This window comes from Neopelma chrysocephalum, unplaced genomic scaffold (genome assembly GCF_003984885.1).
Source record: "Neopelma chrysocephalum unplaced genomic scaffold, ASM398488v2 Primary Assembly neopelma1_97010, whole genome shotgun sequence".
In the NCBI taxonomy this organism is placed as follows: Eukaryota; Metazoa; Chordata; class Aves; order Passeriformes; family Pipridae; genus Neopelma; species Neopelma chrysocephalum.
Window position 1 is genome coordinate 190,126 of NW_020925652.1, and position 22,718 is coordinate 212,843.

General features: G+C 43.6%; 1 pseudogene; it reads left to right on the forward strand.

Moving 5' to 3' along the window:
• The first annotated feature begins 16,423 nt into the window (after positions 1-16,423).
• Positions 16,424-22,718, forward strand: part of LOC113960996 — a 126,831-nt pseudogene continuing 120,536 nt past the window's right edge.

Genomic DNA, 22,718 nt, shown 5'->3' on the forward strand with positions numbered 1-22,718 from the left:
TAGGTGAATCTGCATTTTGAGTCAGGTGAGGAGTAAAGTTAGGCCCATGAACTTTAGAAAAGCAAGTTCCATCATTTCAAGGAGCTAGTCAATAGGGTCCCCTGGGAAACTGCTGACAGTGACAAAGGAGCAGGACAGAGTAGGACATCTTCCATAGAGTGCAAGAGCTAGCAATCTCCAGGGGCAAGAAATTGGGCAAGGAAGGCAAGAGACCAGCATGGCTGAGTTGAGACCTGCTGGTCAAACAAAAGGGCAAGAAGCAAATGCACAGGCAGTGGAAGCAGGGACAGGTATCCTGGGAAGAGTATAGGGACACTGCCTGGTTGTGTAGGGATGGGGTGAGGAAAGTCAAGGCATGGATGAAGTTGAACTTGGAAAAGGATGAAAAGAATAACAAGAAGGGTTCTACAGGTATGTCAGCCAGAAAATAAAGGTAAAAGTAAGCGTACCTCCCCTGATAAGCAAGTGTGGCAAACTGGTAACAACAAAGACAAGACTCAGGTACTCAACAACTTTTTTGCCTCAGTCTTCACTGGCAACCTCTCTTTCCACAGCTCTCGAGTAGGTGGACCACAAGATGGGGACTGGGGGAGCAAAGTGCTTCCCACTGTGAGTGAAGATAAGGTTTGTGACCACCTGAGGAACCTGAATGTGCATAAGTCTATAGGACCTGATGAGATGCCTCCCAGAGTCCTGAGGGAATTGGCTGATGTAGTTGACAAGCCACTCCAAGTCATAGCAGTCAGGGGAAGTTCCAGGAGATTGGAAAAAGAGAAATATTGCACCCATCTTTTAAAAGGGTAGAAAGGAGGACCCTGGGAGCTACTGACCTGTCAACCTCACCTCTGTGTCTGGGAAGATAATGGAACAGATCCTCCTAGAAGTTATGCTAAGGCACATGGAGAAGAGGAAGGTGATTTGAGACAATTAGCACAGCTTCACCAAGGGCAAGTCCTGCTTGACAAACCCAGTGGCCTTCTATGATGGAGTGACTACATCAGTGGACAAGGGAAGGACTACAGATGCCATTTATCTGGACTTCTGTAAGGCCTTTGACATGGTGTCCCACAACATCCTTCTCTGTAAATTGGAGAGATATGGATTTGATGGGTGGACTGTTCGGTGGATGAGGAATTGGGTGGATGGTCACAACAGCTCAATGTCCTGATGGACATCAGTGACAAGTGGTGTCTCTAAGGGGTCCTTATTGGTACCAGTGCTATTCAATGTCTTCATTGATTGTGGGAACAAGCTGAACCAGCTGCACCAACTGTCCAGTTGATTAGGACCAGGAGGGGAGCACCTTGACCTTTGGGAAAAAAGATGTTCTCTGATGTTTTGACAAAAGATGTATATTCTCAAGTGGAAAACTACTTGAAAGTATGCATGGTATGTGACTGAAAACAGTCACAGGATGGAAGAATGATTGTGTAAAGTCAAAACATTGGGTTGGCAAAAATTCTGGGAATCCTAATCAACTGAATGGCAACACCAGGTGCTGTTTACGAAAAGGCTAATAAAAGGGGACATGGAGACAGGTCTTGCAGAATCCCCAGATCAAATTCTGTGTGTGCAGTCTCATTTATCCATCGCCAATAATCAATGACATAGACAAAGGTGCTGAGCGTGTGTTACAATCTGCTTAAATATTGCAGAAAGAACCTTTAGATTCAAATATTCCCTTGAGCAAAAGTAAAACTCATACAAGTTATCTGTTCATACCAAAACTGTTTTTAATTAATTGCTAAGAGATGCAAAGAGAAAGAGGAAAAATAAGAAAAGGTTGGAAAATGCTAAGATTACTTTTAGAAGCAGAGAAAAGATTACCACCAAAAACTACCTTTTCCATTGAATTGGTCTGAAGGGTGGAGGGGGGGGAGAGAGAGAGGAAAGCAGTTTTCTGCCTTTTTTTTCTCTGTCTCTGCCGCTTTTCGGTGTTATCTCTTTAGCAACAGGGGGGTCTTTCACAGCTTCAGTTCTCTGGAATGCATCCAGGATGTGGGCTTCACTGCTCACACCGGCCATGTCTCAGGCTTGTGCAGAGGCCTCGGTCCCGCTGTACCTCTCAGAAACATGGTCAGGGTGGTACGGGGGGTCTCAGTCCAGTCCACTTCAAGACGGCAGAGGTCCAGTCTTCTGGTGACGGGCAGGCAGCTTTCGGTGGCAGGAAAAAAGGTGAGGGCGAGGCGGGGCAGAAACTCTCAGCTGCTACAGCCAGTCAATTGTCTTTCCCACTCCTCTTTCCCTACTTTTCCCAAATTTCTCTTCAGCTTTTATAGTGTTCAAAGGAGGTTGTCTGTGGTGTTTGGGCACGTAGCCCTATTCAGATGTTTGAAGAGATAAGATAACCATGAACAAAAACAGGATCTTTGGTAGGAAGACTCCAGTGGGAAATTCTGGTGAGAACTTCTGGTGGAAAACTGACAGAAATTTTGGTAGGAAGTTTTTGACAGGCAGAAACAGTGGCAAAACATAATTTTTGGCATTTGTATGTTATCTGTCTGTTACAGCGTGCCCTCAGCAAGTGTGCAGATGACACCAAGTTGAGTGGTGCAGTTGACACACCTGAAGAATAGGATGCCGTCCAGAGGAACCTGGACAAGCTCGAGAAACTGGCCCATGGGAACCTCATGATTTTTACAAGGTCAAGTGCAAGGTGCTTCACCTGGGTCAGGGCAACCCCCAGTATCAATACAGGCTGATGGATGAAGGGATTGAGAACAGCCCTGGTGGATGAGATGCTGGACATGAGTCAACATTGTGTGCTTGCAGCCCAGAAAGCAAATTGTATCCTGAGTTGCATCACCAGCAGGTTGAGGGAGGTGATTCTCCCACTCTACTCCATCCTGGTGAGACTCCACCTCTGGGATCTCCAGCACAGGAGGGACATCACCCTGTTAGTGTCCAGAGGAGGGCCACAAAGAGGATTAGAAGGATGGAGCACCTCTCCTATGAAGACAGGCTATGAGAACTGGGGTTGTTCAGCCTGGAGAAGAGAAGGCTCTGGGGTGAACTAGTTGCAGCCTTTCAGTACTTAAAGGGGGCCTACAAGAAAGCTGGAGCAGGGCTTTTTACAAAGGCATGCATGTAGTTATAGGACAAGTGGGAATGGTTTTAAGCTAAAAGAAAATAGGTTTAGATTAGATATATGGAAAAAATTCTTTACTATGAGGATGGTGAGGCACTGGAACAGGTTGCCCGGAGAAGTTGTGAATGCCCCATCCCTCAAAGTGTTCAAGACCAGGTGGGATGGGGCTCTGAGCAACCTGGTCTAGTGTAAGCTGTCCTTTCCCATGGCAGGGGGGTTGGAACTAGATGATCTTTAAGGTCCCTTCCAACCCAAACCACTCTGATTCTATGAATTTCCTATTAACAGTAAGAACAAGAAATATGTTCCATGTTACTCAACATTTTCATTTGTGAATTGAAACTATAAACAAAATTCTTGCTTATGAAGTTTTCCAACTACAAAAAGACCATCTCAGTGAAAATTAACATGAAAATAAATAAATTACAGCTTGATTCATTGTCTCAGTTTAATGAGACTGAAGTGTTTTGCTAAGGAGGATGAGTTATAAGAAGGCCAAGCTCCTCCCTCTAAGCAATTGTAAATCTGAAACTAAGAGGCTTCAATTGAGGAAGTATGGAGAAAGGAAAAAAATAACAGCCCTTTATTAAAGGATATATGTGTATTGGCAGAACAACAAAAGAACACAAAAACAACTACATAATAATCCTGTACCCAAAAGTCCCCTTCAAAAAGGAAACAGTTCAGTACTTTCTACCTTTTGGCTCAATTCTAACCACGATCAGGAGGGGATGCTGTTGGATCACTGGAGGAGCAGAGTCTGCAGTTGCTCGGTGTTGGTCAGCAGGGGGCGCTGTTGGGCTCTGGCGGTCGCTGTGTGGGGGCCCCAGTGCACGGGAGAAGCCGAAAATGGAGATCTCCTCCCCACAGAGAAGGGGAAGGGGAAAAGGGGAACAAAAGGGCTCTTCCCACAGACTCACACTGTCGGCAGCTGGCTCCATCCGGGACTCCCTCAAAGGTTCCTTCGCAGATGAGTCAAGCCTTTCCAATGAAATCTGAACAAGTCCGGGCTGGGGGCAGAACAGGGCACAGGATAACGGAGGCGAACTGGGACCAGAAGCAGCCAGATGACCTGGCCGAAAACAAAGCAAACTCGGAGCCCTTCCACACGCACAGCCTCCCTGAGTCAGGGCAAAAGTGAAGTGCTGTTTCCCGAGAAGAGGAAAAAAAAAAAACTCATTGCCTCCCCCCCCCACAGTCTTCTGAGGGTTATCAGTCTGGAATGTGGGTCTGCTAGCTAGTTCCTTTGAGTGTGCCAATCACCCTAGGCAAACACCTTCCCCCTCCTTTGTTCAACATCTTTCTTTCACAGTGATGCAGGGGAAAGAAAAAAAATTCCCCCTTGGTTTTTTTAGAACAAGTAAAACTCTGACATTCATTCAAATGAAAATTGCTCAAAGACAGCCAACCGCAAAGATACACATCTATGGAAAAAATAAGATGGTCAAAGTTTCAGAATGGTACAATGCAATTTGGAAGGTTGTATGACTAGAAAAGTTTTACACCTCATAGTGGACAAGCAGATCAGTTTCAGTTTATCTCACAACACTGTGCCGAAAGGCCTTACAAACTTTTTGGCTGTAGTAACATGTGGTTGTTTACTTTGGCTGAATGCCAGGTGTCCACCGAGCCTGCACAGATTTCTCCCCCCCCCCAAGGGGACACAAAAGAAAAAAAACTGTGAAAAACCCAGGCTTACCAGGAACGAAAGTTTATATTTACATGGAGAAAAAGAAAGGAAGAGACTAATAACGCTAACAACACACAGGCAAAGGAAACTAACAGTAAAAAAATTCTACCTCCCCCACTGAACGGTATCTCGGACAGACGCATCTGTCTATCGGGTCATCCCGTAAGGAGAAGAAGGCCAAGTTAACTTTCCCTCCCCTTATGTAGCCAGTGTTGCCTAAAAGATTCAGGGAAAAAAACTCCAGGGCAATTTAAGTAGGAGGTAAGATAAGGGAAGGTTTTAATGAAACCTCTCAGGCTCTGAGAATACAAAACCAGGTGCGCGCCCCCGATCCAGGTGTTACAATTTTTATAATGATGTCCAGCCAATCCCTGTTCATCCACTGCCCGGTCTTTGCCCCGTTCTGCCCCCCGATCAGCCCCTTGGGAACTGAGTCTGGGGGAGTTTTGGGACCCCCTTTTCCTCATCTTCATCTTCTTTGGAGCACATACAGTTCTTGGACACTTTCCAAAGTCCTGGTTGATATCTTGTTGTCGAGGTCAGGGTGCAGATGTTCTTAAACAGAATGAAGACCTACCTTGAAAAAGACTAAATATTCTACTGGAATTTAGGGGGAATTGATATGAAATGGGGTAATAGGGTTGGATATGTGTAACTACTGTGCTAAAGGGTAAGGGATATAATAAATGCAGCTACATTTAAAACCTACATTCATTACATAACTACTTCTAAAACCTATAAAAATTAAAACATCAAAAAATCAAAAAACCCTGAGGCAACACCGGGCTGACGTAACATGGTATGGAATATCCTGTTCCTCCCAGGAAAAGGAAGTGCTATTTGACTACGCAAACCCACTACATAACAGAACAGCTGTGATTAGAAGCAGGAAAGCAATTTTGAATTTGGAAATTTGTAATAGTTCCTAACAATGAGGATAATCTCCACAAAGACATTTGCAGAACTAATACTTAATAATTAATAAAATTATAAAAACAAGATTTTATCAAGAAAACAGCGTATTAACTATTGTATTTTTTTCTCAAGTATATCAAAACACCATTAGGTACACAGACTGTCTTGCTGTTATGAACTATGTTGATTTAAGAAGGAAATTAAGACAAATTTGAAGCTAAAATAATATGGAAGACTTTATATGTGTACTGCTGATGGTTTTGAAACTTACTAGTGAAATTCTTTATTGGTTTGACCTTTTTTTTCTGGTACAATTTTTACTTACTTGAATTTGTAATTTTGTTTCATAATTTGATTTTATACATTTATACACCGTCGCACCCACTCAGTGGTACTTCATTATTTGATGGGTTGAGCTCTAAAATCAAACTGCATGATCATTCTGGTAACACAAGAACTTGTGAATACCTGATGGCAAAGCAGCAGGTTTAAGACATACCAGAAGAAATATATTTTCACAGAATGTATAAAAGGATTGTGTAACATTAGCACTGGAAGTTGTAAAGGTATAAAAAGGGTAAGAGGCTTTAAAAGTAGATTCATGGAGGTTACTTCCATTTGTGGCAGTTAAGAAACATGGTACAGATATGATGTGGAGCTCAAGAAATCTTTTAACACACAACTTCTGGAAACTCATGCAGTATATCCGTGGAAAAGTAATGTTTTGGCAATCAAAAGTTTGTCACTGCTGGGAGACGACAGTGGGCAGACCTTTGGTCTGATGTGGAATGCTCCTTATTCATGTTAAACAGAATTCACAGCTTTTCCAAACTGAGAAAAAAATGCATCCATTGTTGCTGAAATGAAAAACAGACAAGTTGAGATTGTACTTCTACAGTGGAACAAAATTTGCTTACATCAGTATTACAGGAGTGATACCGCTTCCTTTCTCCAAGACAATATTTGCCTCCACCCGAAGGCCTGGAAAAACATGGTTTATGTGTCAGTATATGTATTAGTATAAACACAAGTTCATGATATATATTGTATTATTAGTATAAATACAAGTCCAAAATATATACTCATATATCTTATAACATATAAATAAATTTTAAAAATATAGAGAGGTTTTAAGGCGATATTTTAAAATATTGTATTTAGTAAGAATTGTAGCATTGACGAGAATTGGAGTAGATACAAAGCAATACTGGGTACTTGACAATCTTTACTCATATAGTATTCATCTAGTTTACATAGATGCCAAGCAATACAGTTTAATTGTATTTTGAACATAATAAAAAGGCATAATTTTTACTATTTCCTTGCTTTGCAAAAATAGAATGAGAAATGTGTAAACAACCTGCATGATACCTTTCTTAGACATATTGCACTTGAAAATATAAGAAAATCAAGAAACACTGTCTGCTAAATACTGGAGCCAGCAGGACTGCATTTTCTAGTTAAAAAATATGATTTGAATTAAACAGTATTAAATCTGAGGAAACTCCAGAGTAAGCAGCTTTCTGTTACTGTGATTAAGACATTGGCTCTTAAATTCTAAAATTGTTCAAGAGTGTTATCTATCTTCCACAGAGGTCAAATACTGAATTAATAACATTGGCTTAAATGGAAGATTAATTAGACATCAGATCTTTGGCTCATATCTTAAAAGCAGAATGGAAAAAAACTTCATGTTTTTTTTATAATATAGAAATACAATCATTTAAAATTAATACTATTTTTCACATTACAGATATTTAACCAAGCAACAGTATCTTAGAAGATTGTGGTGGGTTCACCTTGGCTGAATGCCAGGTGCCCACCCAGCCACTCTATCCCTCCCCTTCCCAGCCGGACAGGGGAGAGAGTAAGGTGGGAAAAGAAAACAACACAAATCGTGGGTTGTGATAAGGCAGTTTATATTTATGCAAAAAAAAAGCAAAAGCTGCATGCACACACACAAAGCAGAAGCTAGCAGTTAATCACTACTTCCGATAAGCAGCGATGGTCTGCCACTTCTCCGAGAAGCAGGGCTCCAGCAGACATAATGGTTGTTAGCAGGCAACCATCAGAGACAGCGAATGCCTCCAGTCCTGCTCCTTGCCTCAGCTTTTATATCTGGGTTGACATCATATGGTATAGAATATCCCCTTGGTCAGTGTGGGTCAGCTGGCCTACTTGTGTCCCCTCCCAGGATCTTGCCCTCGATTGAAGAAGGAATGTTACAGTGCTGTGCTCAGCAGTAGCCAAAACATGGGTGTGTTATTAACACTCCTCCAGTGACCAATGCAGAGCACTGCACTGTGAGGGCTACTATGGGGAAATAAATTCCAGCTCAGTCAGACCCACCACAAAGATCAAGTTAATTAATGAACCAAAGAGAATGTTTTCCTAATGCAGAAACACACAAAAGAAAATTTAAACAAATATTGCATTTGTTTGCTGCACTGTTAATCATTAAAAATTTATTCATCTTTCAGCATACCAACTGATATACATTTCGCTAGCATTTTTACATACTTCTGTGAAAAAATTAATGTATTTAATTTATTATTCTCTTGGTAACATAGTCGGAATTGTTATCAATGCATATGGATAATTTTTACTTTTGAATTCATTCAGTAAGTAGTGATATTTTCTGGATTTGATTTATAGTTATTGCTCATGATAAGAGGTGAACAGATCACCTTAAACAGCAATAATGTGACATTATGATGTCTGTCTTACAGACTGCAGTGGAAAGCTGAAGTACAGCCTTGCTTGGAAAACAGGGGTACAAGCAACAAAGAACTGAAGTGTGCAGAGAGAGGAAAGGAATGCTAAAAATCACAGAACGGATTTTCATGAAATAAGCACAAAAGCTTCATGTTTTCAAGAAAAAGTGGTCTTAAAAACTAATAATGGTGATGGAAATAGAGATTATGGGACAAGAACAAAATATGGAGTAATAAAGCCATCCTTCTGCTAACCAGAACAGGGCAAGCAGCAACAGAAAAAAAAAAAAGCAGCGATTAATTCAGCAAAGAACAGCATTCCTCATTTGAGAAGCACTAGTAACAGAGAGAGGAGTACATACCTGACAGACCTTCTCTGGAGCAGTGCTCACGGCATTAGGAAGTAGACAGATGAAAAGACCAGTACAGATACACACAACAGACCAAGCTGTAGCAGAGAAGTTGGCCCCTCTTGAAAGAGAATAGATGGACCAACAGGAAGCAGTAGTAGGGAGAGAAGTGGCTGAATTGTTTTAAGAGCCAGTGGGAAGTCACAACTAAGTGTTGGATGTGATAGTGTATAAATGGATTGCATGCAACATAATAATACTAATTATGGTTTATATGTAAGCAGTTGTATGCAAAATCTTGGAAATACTGTGTTGCTTTTACAATGTCACTAGCAATAGTTACTTCATATCAGAGATAATGTCTTAAGAAGAAAGAAAACTAAGGCATAATTTAAATAGATTTTGCGTGAACAGTAAGTTGCAGAAAGTAAGCTGTTCTGGTTACTACTAAATATAAATCCAGCTATCTTTACAGTACATACATTACATTAAAAATACAGATACGTTAAAAAATATCAAAAGTATGTCTAGTGAGCTGCTCCTGTTAAACTGTTTCTGTCTGCTATTTTGAAGATAAATATTGGCAAACCAGTGAGGTGGTGAATAAGGCACGAACCCCACACTGACACGGTTAAGTGCCAGGGCAGAATTAAGTTTAATAAACAAAACAGCAGTTTAAGTACAGTGTTCAAACGAGTCACATGATCTTCCAACCAATGACAATCAAGTATTGATTGAGCATGCATGAGAACCTGGAAAACTACAACTCCAATAATTCCTTACTACATTCTTCCTGCCACATCTCCCTTCTCTCTCTCTATAATTAACAAGTTGTAAAACAATATATTTTTTAAACATTCTTATCACAACCAATCTTATCTTAACCATTTATAAAAACCAGGGTCTATCGTCATAAGGCCTTTATTGAACTGTTTATAACTTTATTGGTTCGTGCAATATTCAAGCAACCTTAAATTACCCAGGGTTTGTAGATGTGTAGAACCTTTTATCTGAGGGTGATTTTGTGTGATTGGGTAAAGGCATCATCTTTATTTGAAAGTGAAATTTGTTGGGTTTTAGATGTTGTGTTTGAAGTAGTGTTGGTTGAGGTAGTGTTGTTGAATGAGTGTTTAAGATGTCTTGCCATAAAGTGTATTTGCGTTCACACACACATACATATCTCCACTCAACTTTCTCATTCATACTCCGGTGGCCACCGTTTCATTCTCTCCTCACACATGCATACTTAGATCTTTTATTGTGTTTCTATTTAAATAATGGAGTTTTGGTTTTGTATTGGTTACTGTTTGTGTGTTTCTTTTGGTTCTGTTGTATCATTTATTGCTTCTTTGTGATTGTTCCTGTTTTGAAGAAGTGTTAATGTAGATTTACGCATATAGGGACTAGACCCATATCTCTTTCCCCCCTTTTTTGTGTATTTTTATAGCATGTTTTTCACTGTGTGGCGTGTTCCTTTTACTATTGTTGGTCATGTTTCTTCAAATCCAATTTCTTCACTCATTTCTTCTGTTGATTGTTTCTGTTGTGGGGGAGGGCTAATATAAGGCCTGACACATCTAGAAGGGATCCATTGTAATTTGGTACCCTTGGATACACAGGCATATCCCCTCCCCCATGTTATGAGATCTGCTGGTCCTGACCATTGCCCAGATATTAGATCTTTAATCATAACTGGTGGTTTGGAAGATGAAAGTATTTGAGTTTTATGTTGGCACTCATACCTGTTATGGTCTGTATCATCACGGTTTAAGAAATTTAGAACATATGATGCTTTCCATAAGCTTTCCTGGGGGCTATATACCAACTCCCCTCTTTTTTGTCTTTGAAGCATTTCTTTTAGTGTGCGGTGTGCTCTTTCTACAATTGCTTGTCCTGTGGGTGAGTGCAGTGTGCCTGTGGAATGGAATACCCCCCAATCTGTGAGAAATGTTTTGATTTTTTCAGAACAGTAAACAGGGCCATTGTTGGTTTTTATGGTTTTTGGAATCCCCAGAATTGTGAAACAGCCAAGCCAGTGTTTGATAACATCTTTGGCTTTTTCTCCTGTGTGTGCTGTTGCATCAATGTATTTGGAATGTGTGTCTACCATAACATGGACATATTTTAGTTTACCGAATTCAGCTATGTGTGTAATGTCTGTCTGTCAGATTTCATTGGCTGTTATGCCTCTGGGATTAACCCCTTCCTTAGATGGCATTGGGGCAACTTGCTGGCAGTCAGAGCATGACATGATTATGTCTCTGGTCTGGTTTATTGTAATTTGGAATTGTCTCTTTAATGAACGTGCATTTTGGTGGAAGAACTGGTGTGAAAGTTTAGCCTGTTCTAGGATTTTGGGAACTGTAGTTACCATAGCGGTTGCATCTGCTCTTTGATTGCCCTCCGCTATGGGTCCTGGAAGTTCTGTGTGTGACCAGGTGTGTATTATGTAGAAATCAAATTTTCTGTGATTAATAAGAAACCATATGGTACAAATCTCTGTGAATAAATGAGGATTAGTGACATCTCGAAGGAAGGAGGCTTCGAGACGTGAGACCAACCCTGCTGCATAGTGTGAATCTGTGACAACATTCATAGGTTGATCATAGAACAATTAAAATGCCATGCAGATAGCCGCTAGTTCTAAAACTTGCACAGAACCTTGGTCCAAGGTTTGTATCTTATTGTCCCATTGTCCTGTGGCAGGGTTCCTCCATATCACGGCGGCTTTTCTCGATCGTCCGGATGCATCAGTGAAGACGGTGACTCCATTTACTGGTCGTGATTTGCAGCAACCCGTGGTCATCAGGGGTAGATTTCCTATTTCTGCCCAGAATTTGTGTTTTGGGAAGTGAATGGAAACATTACCATGGAAGTCCGCTAATGCAGTCTGAAACCCAGCATCCTCCACGAGAAGCCAGTCTAAGTTGTCTTTTGTGGCTGGAATGTAGATCGTCTCAGGGTCTCTTCCATCCACCTCCTGCAGACGTCCTCTACCTTTAATGACAAGCTTAGCAAATACGTCATTAATGGTTCAAACAGTTTTAGGTGGAGAGTGGGGCAGAAATAACCATTCCAGAATCCTCAATGGGTCGGATTCTGTCTGATCCCATTGGAAAAGCACGGCAAAAGGTTGGAATTTGCTGGATATGATGGCGAGGTGAATGTGCAGGTCAGGGTGTCGTCGTCTGCTTTGCCTGTTTTCAATGACCTAGGTGTATACTTCCAGACCTTGTTTTGCTTCTGGGGTTAGGGATCGAATAGATGTGAGAGTTGAGTCACCTTTAAGTAACTCGAAGAGGGGGTGTAATTCCTCTGTTGTGATCCCTAAAACAGGTCTTAGCCAGTTAATGGCTCCCAAAAGTCATTGCAAATCATTTAGGGTTATAGTGTCTGTTACCTTGAAAGTCAGCGGTTGTGGCATGATCTCCTGTTGAGTGATCCTCCATCCTAGGTAGGTCCATGGTTGGGGGTGTTGAATTTTTTCTGGAGCAATCTGTAAACCTGCTTTCTGAATGGTGTCAGTTAAGGCAGTCAAGGTAGATTGTAGTTCAGTCTCGTGTTCTGTGGCTATTAGGATATCATCTATATAATGATAGATGATAGCTGAAGGGTGGAGTTTCCGAACAGGGTGTGTGATGTTAGCTACCACTGTTTGACAAATCATCGGGTTGTTTTTCATGCCCTGAGGCAGTACTGTCCAGTGGTATCTTTGCATGGGTTCCTCGTGATTGTAGGCTGGAACTGAGAAGGCAAAGTGGGGAGCATCTTCTGGATGTAGAAAGATGGTGAAGAAACAGTCTTTCAAGTCTATTACTACTAGTGGCCACCCTGCTGGAAGCATGGCAGGGGAAGGAAGTCCTGGTTGCAGCGTTCCCATTGGCTCGATGACTGTATTAATCACTCTGAAATCTTGCAGTAAACGCCATTTGCCGCTCTTCTTGGGGATGCAAAACACTGGAGTGTTCCATGGGCTAGAAGTTGGTACTATATGCCCAGCGTTCAGTTGTTCCTGTACCAGGTCTCGCAGGTGACCTAGCCATCCCCTCTTTAGGGGCCATTGGTCCACCCATATCAGGTTATCTGTCTTCCATTCTAGTTTGATAAGTCCATGGAACAGCTGACCAATGACCCTTACTGAAAAATCTGATTATTTGTGGTTGCTATCTGTACAGTGGTACCAAACTGACGAAGGACATCCCTCCCCCACAAGGTACACAGAATGGGAGCTATGAAGGGTGCAATCCTAGCAGTCTGTCCTTCAGGCCCCAATACCATACTTAGATGCTTGCTTTGTCTAGGTCTTTGCATACCCCCCACCCCCAAGATGGTCGAGGCGGGGAACACTGTGGGTCACTCTGATGACCACTCGGTGTCTTTAATTATAGACATGTCTGCGCCTGTATCCACTAAACCTTTAAATTTACGCCCATCAATGTGACATGTCATCATGGGCTGGGAGGCGGAGATTGACTTGGCCCAGAGGATTTGTGGGGGACTTGTGCTTGCAAATGCCACAGTACCCTTATTACCCTTTCGGGTGGGAGAAATGCTATAGAAAGGAATTAATTGGGCTAAGTGCTGCCCCTTTGGAATATAACAAGGTGGCACAGGTGTCCAGGCCATGATTTGGATTTCATTATGGGAATCTGAATCAATTACTCTGGGCAAGATGAATATACCCATCGTGGTAGTTGATGAGCATCCAATTAGTAAGGCATGCATTCCCGCCTCCAGAGGTCCCCAGACTCCAGTGGGTATCAAAACCACTGCAGTAGATGTTAAAATTATTGGTTCTCTGGAGGCCAGGTCCAGCCCAGTACTGCCTGAGGTGGCGGCGAGCAAATCGCTGGCATGCTGTTTGAAGCTGTATTTGTCTGGTTGGTGAGGGCACTCAGCTTCGCGCCCTGTTTCCCTGCAGTGTAGTCCCCCCTTTTTCACCACCCCAGAACTTGCATTCGCTAGCCCAGTGTTTTCCCTTTCCACATCTGGGGCAGTATCCTGGAGAGGGTTTTTTAGGGCAGTGTTTTTTGATGTGGTCAGTTGCTCCGCATCGGAAGCAGCTGCCTTTCCCCTTTTCCCCTTCGGGTACACGCAGTTTGGCTGCTAATGCCGTGGCTAGTGAGTCTGTGTGGTGATTGACTGACCCTACATCCTGGCAAACTCGGACCATTTCAGCTAATGTGCACTGGTCACGCTTGGGGATCGACTGCAGAGCCCGTTGACAGTCAGAGTTGGCATTTTCATAGGCGAGCTGCCTAAAGAGCATCTCTCTCGCCTCATCGTTATCAATTTGCCTCTCTAAGGAAGCTTGCAGTTGATCTAGAAACTGGGGGTATGGTTCGGTGGACCCTTGCAAAACTTTGGAAAAGGATAGGTTAGAGTCTTTGTGCATGGGAGTTTTCACACTGTTTGCAATACAAGCTTTGCAATTACTTTGTATATTTCTTGGGGGTAGTCTATTTGGGACCCGGGCTTTGAATGTGCCCCTTCCCCCGCTAATTGAGCATAGGTCATTCCCGTTTGTGAGTTAGTTTGGTCATTAATATAAGCCTTACAGCTTTCTCTAAAGTCTGTGAGCCAGACACTAAATTGTGTAGTGGTTAGTACCATATTTAGTAGTGCCTTCCAGTCATGGGGTGTAAACACGTGTGTGCTACTTAGGGTTTCTAGGTAGGAAAACATGTGGGGCGAGGAAACACCACTCTCCTTAATTATCTGTCTTAAATCCTTAATCACATCATATTATGAGAAATAAAATAATCCGGTTTTATTATAAGTAAATTTATTTAAGTGGGAAACAGGGTGTTGGGATTTTTTTTCTTACCTCCCATTTAATTTCGGGAATATTTCGGTGCCTCGCGAAGATTGTAAGGTGAAAGCCCCCGTCAGGGCTGCACATCGAGGGAATATTGCGGTCGAGGTAGGATACAATATATAGATGGAAAATTTACACCGGTCACATGTCTTTGTGTGCAAAAAGAACCCCCACTGTGTGGTACAGGGGGGTACGTCATCAATCAATCAGGTCGTACAGGGGGTCCCCCTGTACAGTACAGGGGGGTATGTCATCAATCAATCAATCAGTACAGGGGGACCCCCTGTACAGTACAGGGGGGCCCCCTGTACAGTACAGGGGGGTACATCATGATCCAATCAGGCGGTACAGGGGGACCCCCTGTACTGCACAGGGGGGTACGTCATGATCCAATCAGGTGGGACTAATCAGGCGGGACCAATCAGGCGGGAGGGTGACACCCACCCGCAGATTTGAAAATTACCCTTTAAGGTAAAATACCTGTTACCTACTGAATATTCAAGATATTGGGTGGCCGAAGAGTACAAAAGGAGCGTGCTTTTCGAGAGGGGTGTGCTTTTCCAGGTGGGTGGCTTGGGACTGCACCCAGTGCTGCAAATAAAGGATTCTTTTCTGTAAGTTTCCTTGTCCTGCAAGTGTTTTTTTGCCGTTTTATAAATTGGTAAAAGAGATTTTTCTCACAATATGATAAAGCTTGGTATTGAGGGGCTTGCTGGGGTCGATGTATAACAGGGCATGCATTTACTACTTTCCAGTCACCCACGTGGGATGCTTCCTCCCAGCATTTGTCCCATAAACCTATGTGTGATAGTCAATAAAGACAAAAAGAGATAATTTGCTTATCAAATTATATTTGTAGTACTGTAATTGTGAACTGTGATGTTATGTTATCATGACAAATTATATTCTACTATGTTACCTCTAGATTTTAGATATCTATGTAGAAAGTATTTTCCCTAGCAACTGCAGCAGAACCTGTCAAGGAAGACATAAAACAGGGGAAAGGCCCCTAACAACGAAAACACTCTTAGCCAACACAATCTGATAAGAGGAAGGAGGTGGCCAGACCTGATAAGAAAGAAGACGCCAGGAGAAGCTGATAAGAAAGACAAGAAACAGGGAAGAGAAGATTCCCTAGTAACAAAGGCAGAGCATGCGCAGAATGAACTGGTAACAAGAAACCCAGGAGGAGATTTGGGGCTATAAAAAGAAAAACTGAAACTTATTGAACTTGCGGACTGTTGAGGGGGGGCAAAAACCCCGTCCGCCCAGGGCTGCTTGCTCATTTGCCTTAAATAAAACTTTTGTAAAACTTTAAAAGAGTTTTGCTCTCGTTTACCGATAACATATGGAAGGACCCCCGCCCGACCCTGAAGCTGTTTCCCCTTCTGTGTCCTCTATAGACTCGCCATCTATTTGCTCGTCATAGTCATCCTCCCCCCTCCCCGGAGAAATGCCTGAACATGGGGGTGGCGGCGAAACTGAAGGCTTCACTTCCGCCGCGCTGCAGGGGCAACATGGCAATGCTTTTGTTGTTATTCGCTTTCCGCATGTTGATTGCACAACAGCCGTGGGCTGGAGAGGCACCCCCACCTCCGCCCCATGGCAGGAGCAAGGCGGCCGCGCAACCTGTGCTGCGCGGTCGCCCCGTGACGGTCCCGGGGTTGGGGCTGCCGCACAACCCAACGAAGCCAACATGCCTTCCCGCCCCCATGGCAGCCGCCCGCGCGCTGCGCCCCTGTCTCCACAGCTGGTAACAGCGCGTCTGGGGCCGCCAAAACAGCGGCTCCAGGGGCACCGTCCGCCGCTCCAAGCGGCACGGCCGCAGCTGCAGCCGTGGGCGCCGGCATGAAGCCAGCACCTCCCCACGGCGCCACCGCCCCGGCTCCGGTGCGTCCCGGCTCCGTGCCTGCCATAAACGGCGCCACCGCCGCCACGGGGTCGGCGGCGCTGGCGTACGGAGCGCGACACTCGGTCCCCGCAAAGCCAGCGGCTCCAGGGGCGGACAGCACGGCAACGAAACCACCCGCTGGCCATGCTGCCGCCCAGGCGGCATGCCCGGCCGAAACCCCCGTCGCTGAGCCCGGGGGGGCGGCGCGGCCGCGAGCGGCTCCGCTGCGAACTCGGTCGGAGCAGTGGTCCCGGCAAACATCGGCACGGCCGGCTGCACAGCCGCCGCAGCCACCCCGGCAGCCCCGCGCTACCCAGCACACGGCTTCGTGGCGGCTCCGGCTGACAGCAGCCCCGCCGCTGCTGCGGCCAGGGTCGCCGCGGCAGGAAACCCTCCGGCTGCATGCGTGGGGGGGGGGGGTGGCGAACGCAGCATATGGCCATGCATTTCTACACCACACGCTGCCGCTGCACTGTTCCCCCCAAGGGCTCCCCCTCCCCCCATCCCCCCCCCACCATTGTTCCCGTGCCATGCGGTCGCTAGGGGGGCTGGGGTTGAAGGGGGGGGTGAGGGGAAAGGAGTTCAGGGGGGAGGAGTCTATTTTCCCGGGTGCATTTGCCTTTTTGTAGTGCACATTTAAAGCTATCATGATGTCTTTCCATGTAGCTAGATTTTTGGGAGTGTCCATTTTTCCTTCACTGTCTTTTTCAATGAGCTTTCTCCCTATTTTCCTCCAAAATGATATTTGATAAGGTCTAGTTAGAGGTAATGCAGGTTCATGCATAGAAATCCAGTATAATAAGCCCCATGATTTACTTTCTTCTATGTTTCTGTTCTGCTCTTGTAAAAATTGAGTGATGGCTTCAGCTGTTTGTTTGATTTCTGGAGAAATCCTCTCCTGACGGGTTAACCACCCTCCCATATTCGCCAGTGTTTTGGTTACCTCTGTGTGCTGAAGCTCTGTTGTCCTCTTTTCGTCCTTTTTTTTTCCTTTTTTGTCCCTTTTTGCAGAGGTAAACCAGCGCGCTAAATTCTTTCTTTTCTTCCTTTTCTTCTGGCGAAATGGACACCTCTGGCAGGCATCCCACAGCTTAATGCTCCCGGTATCCAATGCCTGTTGAAGTCCCTGAGCGGAAAGCCATTTGAGATGGTGAATAAGGCACGAACCCCACACTGACACGGTTAAGTGTCAGGGCAGAATTAAGTTTATTAAATAAAACAGCAGTTTAAGTACAGTGTTCAAACGAGTCACATGATCTTCCAACCAATGACAATCAAGTATTGATTGAGCATGCGTGAGAACCCGGAAAACTATAACTCCCATAATTCCTTACTACATTCTTCCTGCCACAAACTAGCAAAAGATTTTTACAGAAAATGTGAAATCACAGTTTTGAATAATTTCCAAGTGTGTCTTTTTGTTGGCTCTGGCTTACTTTAGCTACTTACGCTGAACTGTCACAGTATCTTATACATGAGGAGACTCCTCCCCTGCAGGTCCTGCTGCACTCTCCCTGTATTGACCACAAACCCCAGTCCCCATCTATGCTCTGGGGCCAACTGCCAAAAGGTACGCGCTCTCCCTGGTAACACCACTGAAAGATTTCACAAAAAAACCCACAAAATTACCTTCTAGACTGACAGTTATCACGACAGGAAAATATAAGGGTCAGGTAATGGCAATTATAGGCATTAGCATTCTCGGTATAGATAACAAAACCTTTTCTAGCCATATTTGCCTTCACTAAGTCCTGAATTATAGGTCCCTAATACAGACCATAAGTTAAAGCAAGCTTAAAATAAAGATTTTAGTTTTTCTTTACACATTCTCCTTAATGTTTCACATTAAAGAAACTGCAAATAGCTTACAGTCTTTTAAACAGATGCTTCTCTAAGATCAGTTTAGGAAAACACCTTCCACTTAGGATTTATGTAGGGGCTTCATTACACAAAATGAAAAATTCCCCCTGATAGTATTTTTAAGAAAGTATTCTCTTGCATTTTAAAAAATAAAATCTCGATTAGGTTACTATGAAAGAAGAATTTGTTGCAGTATTTAATTTATACTAATACTACAGACATAATAAAAGTAGTGCCAAGGCATTATACATGGTACAGAAAATCACTAAATAATAGTGACTGACCATTTGTTCAGAAACAGAATGAACATGTGTACTTGATTCATGCAAACACTGAACCTTTGTAATATTGCTACTAACATTGGACATACAACATGACAAAAAATTCACACAATGGCTAATTGTTAAAATAAGTTTATCATTTTCTTAGTCAGAAAAATTTTTAAAACATTCAGAAATAATTCTGGAGCCCATAGTTTGATGCACATTCTGGTGTCTATTGCATCATTGAGAATCAACTAGATAAACCTTTCTTGCCATTATTGGCTTAGGCAACAGAGCAGAACATGGCCTCAGCTTTACTGTGACCTGAATCTGCCCATTTCACTTCCAAAAGGTGAACATCTGCTGTTTAGCTCCCTTGAATTCCCATACCAGACACAGTATTGACTCTTTCCAAAATGAAACCCAGACAACTTTTGAATCCAAAATGAGTCATATGAATAGGACAAAAAGCACTGAGACATACACAGAAGACATATCCCTGCCCACCCATAAGCACTACTGAAAGACTCAGCATTGACATTATACTAATTGATATAGCAAAGCCAAATTTTCTCTTTTCCTGAGTCCTAAGGCTTGCCTAAAGCCTCAGTCTCAGCAATGTTGGACATATGTAAACAAATAAATGCAGCCATTCACAATGACCTGAATTACTCTGGATTTTTATGAAAGAAACTGAAAAAAGAATTAAATCTTCAGTCATTACTCAGGGAAAAAATTAATAGGAATTTGATATGAACAGGGATTGTATAGAGTATTAGTCAAAGAAAATTAATAAAAAATCTTTAATTTTTTATTAGAACTTTCATTTTTAATAAAAAAGTACTTCTAGACTGTCATATATGTCAGTCTAAGTGCAAAGCTCTCAAGAATGTACATTAAAACAATGAATAATAAAACCTGTAGCCTACAGGAGCAAATACACCTGGATACAAAGTAGTTTTGCATATGAACACATGCTACCATTTAACTTTAATATAAGTGAAATCTGTAGCATTATTTTTCTAGCCACATTCATACTTCTTTCTTCTCTCAAAACATTTTTATCCTCCTCTTTTTTGTCTATATGTGCTGTACCTGTTTTAAAACAGTTGTTACAATCCAGCATATTTCTGTTTATAAACGTCATGCTCTATCAGTTAAATAAAGAAAAAGCAGCATTCATATATCTACAGAAAACATATAAAGCAGACTATTTTAAATCTCAATATCAAAATGCATTGCCTTTTCCACTAGGTCTGGTTGGGACAGAGTTTTCCTCATAGCAGTCAGTATGGTGCTGCATTTTAGGTTTGTGACCTGTGCAAATAACACACTGATGCCTCAGAGCTTTTTGGATTTTTTAACTTTTGTAGATTTTAGAAGTAGTTGTGTAGTAAATGTAGATTTTAATGTAGCTGCATTATATCCCTTACCCTTTAGACACATACCCAACCCTATTACCCCATTTCATATCAATCTCTCTAAATTCTGTTAGCCTGTTTAGTCTTCTTTTCAAGGCAGAATTGTAGAAAAACACCTCTGTTTAAGAACATTGCACCCTAGGCCTGGACCAGAAGATATCACACAGGCACAGCAACCTTCAAGCCCAGAACTTTGGAGGAGCTCCAAGGACTGTATGTGCTGTGAAGAAGATGAAGATGAGGAAGAAGGGGTCCCAAACACCCCCAGACCTAATTCCTGAAGGACCGTGTCGGGGGGCAGAACCGGGGGTGGATAGATCTGGGATTGGACAGACCATATTATAAAATCATAGAACCACTGTCTGGGGGGCGCGCGTCATGTGTATTCCCCTGGGCCTGAGGCCTGATTAAAGGACCTGCTCTTTTTATCTTATACACTAAATTGACCTGGAGTCTTTTTCTCTGCACTCTCTTTAGGCAACACACCGATATTTTAGCTATTACTAAATTTTGCATCAAGGCTTTCTTTGTTTCTCACTCTGCTGCCCCAGTGAGTAGGCTGGAGGTGGTCAAGATGTTGGGAAGGGACACAGCAGGGAGAGCTGACCCTCAACTGACCAAAGGGATATCCCATACCCTATACCATCATGCTCAGCAATAAAACTGGAGGTGTTTCCAAAGGAACCATTGCTCAGAGACTGACTGGGCTTCAGTCTGTTGGTGGGAGGTGGTGAGTGATTGCCTTTGCATCTCGTTTGTTTTTTCTTTCTTTTTCTTTCACTTTACTAAACTGTCACTATCTCAACCCATAAGTTTTTCTTGCTTTTGCTGTTCTGATTTTCTCTTCCATCTTGGTGTGGGGGAGAATGAGTGAGTGACTGGGTGGGGGCTTAACTGCCAGACAGGGTCAACCCAACACACTCTTTTTCAGCAAAGAAACAAGAACACAAGATTCCATGGAGTTGAACAATAGAAAGGAAGGTTTATCCTTCTTGCAGTTCTAAATTTACAACTAGGAGGTTAATGCCAATAAGCAGACATCTGTGAGAAGAATGTACCCTTCCTATGGAGCTTCTCTTAAATCCAGACTATCACTGAATATTTGCATAACACGTTGTGGTTTAGGAATGGTACTCCCCAATTTAGTGCTCCCACTGAGAGTCTCTAAACCACACTGCTGCTCACTTGCTTACCTCCCTGGGGCAGGCTGGAGAGGAGAATTGGAGGCTCAAAAAGTAAAGATCACGGGTTGAGATAAGAACAATTTACAGGAAACAGCAATGGGATAAGGAAGCAAACAGTAACAGCAACAATCTTAAGAACAAAAGTGTACAAAAGAGAGAGATTCGTATGCAAAATTCTCACTGCAGAGCCCTGACCCAACCGCAGCCATGCTACCCTGATGTAGTGGTTTGAACCAGGTTTCCCCCTGAAGCTGAAAGTGGTAACCCCCAGGGGGTGGTGACCCTTGGGGCTTGACCCAATCAGTGCTCCTGCAAAATATAAACATATCTCTGGAGACCGGAAAAGAAGCAGAGGTACTTGTTGTTAGAAGAAGAGGTGGCCATGTTGTAGAGGCCACGAGGAGAAGGGGCTCCGGCCCCTTGGGGGCCTCTGCCCCCCCCAGCCCCCGGTTGGGGGGCTGCAGGGACTCAGAACTGAACTAAGTGCCTGTCTGAGATGCCGAAGGAGTTTTCTCCACTGCGAGTGGGTGACGGAGCAGCAGGGACAGTGAAGAGCAGTGGCAAAGAGCCAACTGATAAGGACCAGAAGGAGGAACATAAGCCAGTATGCTGCATGGAAGACACAGAGATGTCTGAGGAGAAAGGAAAGCAGAAAGGCAGCACCTGAAAGAGGACTGAGCCAGCAGCAGGAACAGAGTTTCGGGGTAAGAATTGGATAACCCAAACCCCCAAACTCACTGGAGATTCCTCTGAGAGAGAGGAGGATGATTGGACTCACTTGGAAGAGTCTTGGAGTGCAGTATGCACTCCAGAGAGGAGCAAGAAGCTCAGACTGTCCTGAGAGCTAAAGCCAGGACGGCCAAAGGAATGTGTGTGGAGGGGGTGACCTTGGGCTTCCCCCCCCCTCCTTGCTGCAGCTTCAGAGAAGCTGGCAGCCATCTTTGAGTCAGAGCATGGGAGCTCTGCACAGGGGCTTGATTTCCCCTGAGGATACCAGACCGTCACGAAGACCCCCGTGCTTCGTGATATGACCATGGTGATGCGACCTTGTCTGGGGTTACGTAGTCCACGGAAAGACCCCTGTTTTGAGGACGGAGGGCCGAGGGGCTTGGAGACCTCCTCGTGTGTGCTGGCAGAGAGCCAGCAACTACTACTGCTGCCTGGAAGAGAAGAAGAGAGCCTGCTGCCTAGAGAGAGCCTGCTGCTGAGAGACTGGAAGGGGTCTTTTCTTCTTCTTCTCTCCTGGACTTTTATTTGGAGGGAGAAGAGATTTGGCCCATTGTAAATATTACTGTCATGGTAGAGATAGATATAGAGTTAAGATTGTATGCAGTGTATTATAGTATTTATTTATGTGTATAGTCTTTGTAATATATTCCTTCCCCCCATATTGAGTCTTGTGTTTTTGTCTGGAAAACCCATCTCACATGGGGTTGAGATGTGGGTGGGGGGCTAGGAATCAGAATTGGATTTTGGGCCTGCTCAAACCATGACACCTGACCAGAAGGAATCCCTTCTCCCCAG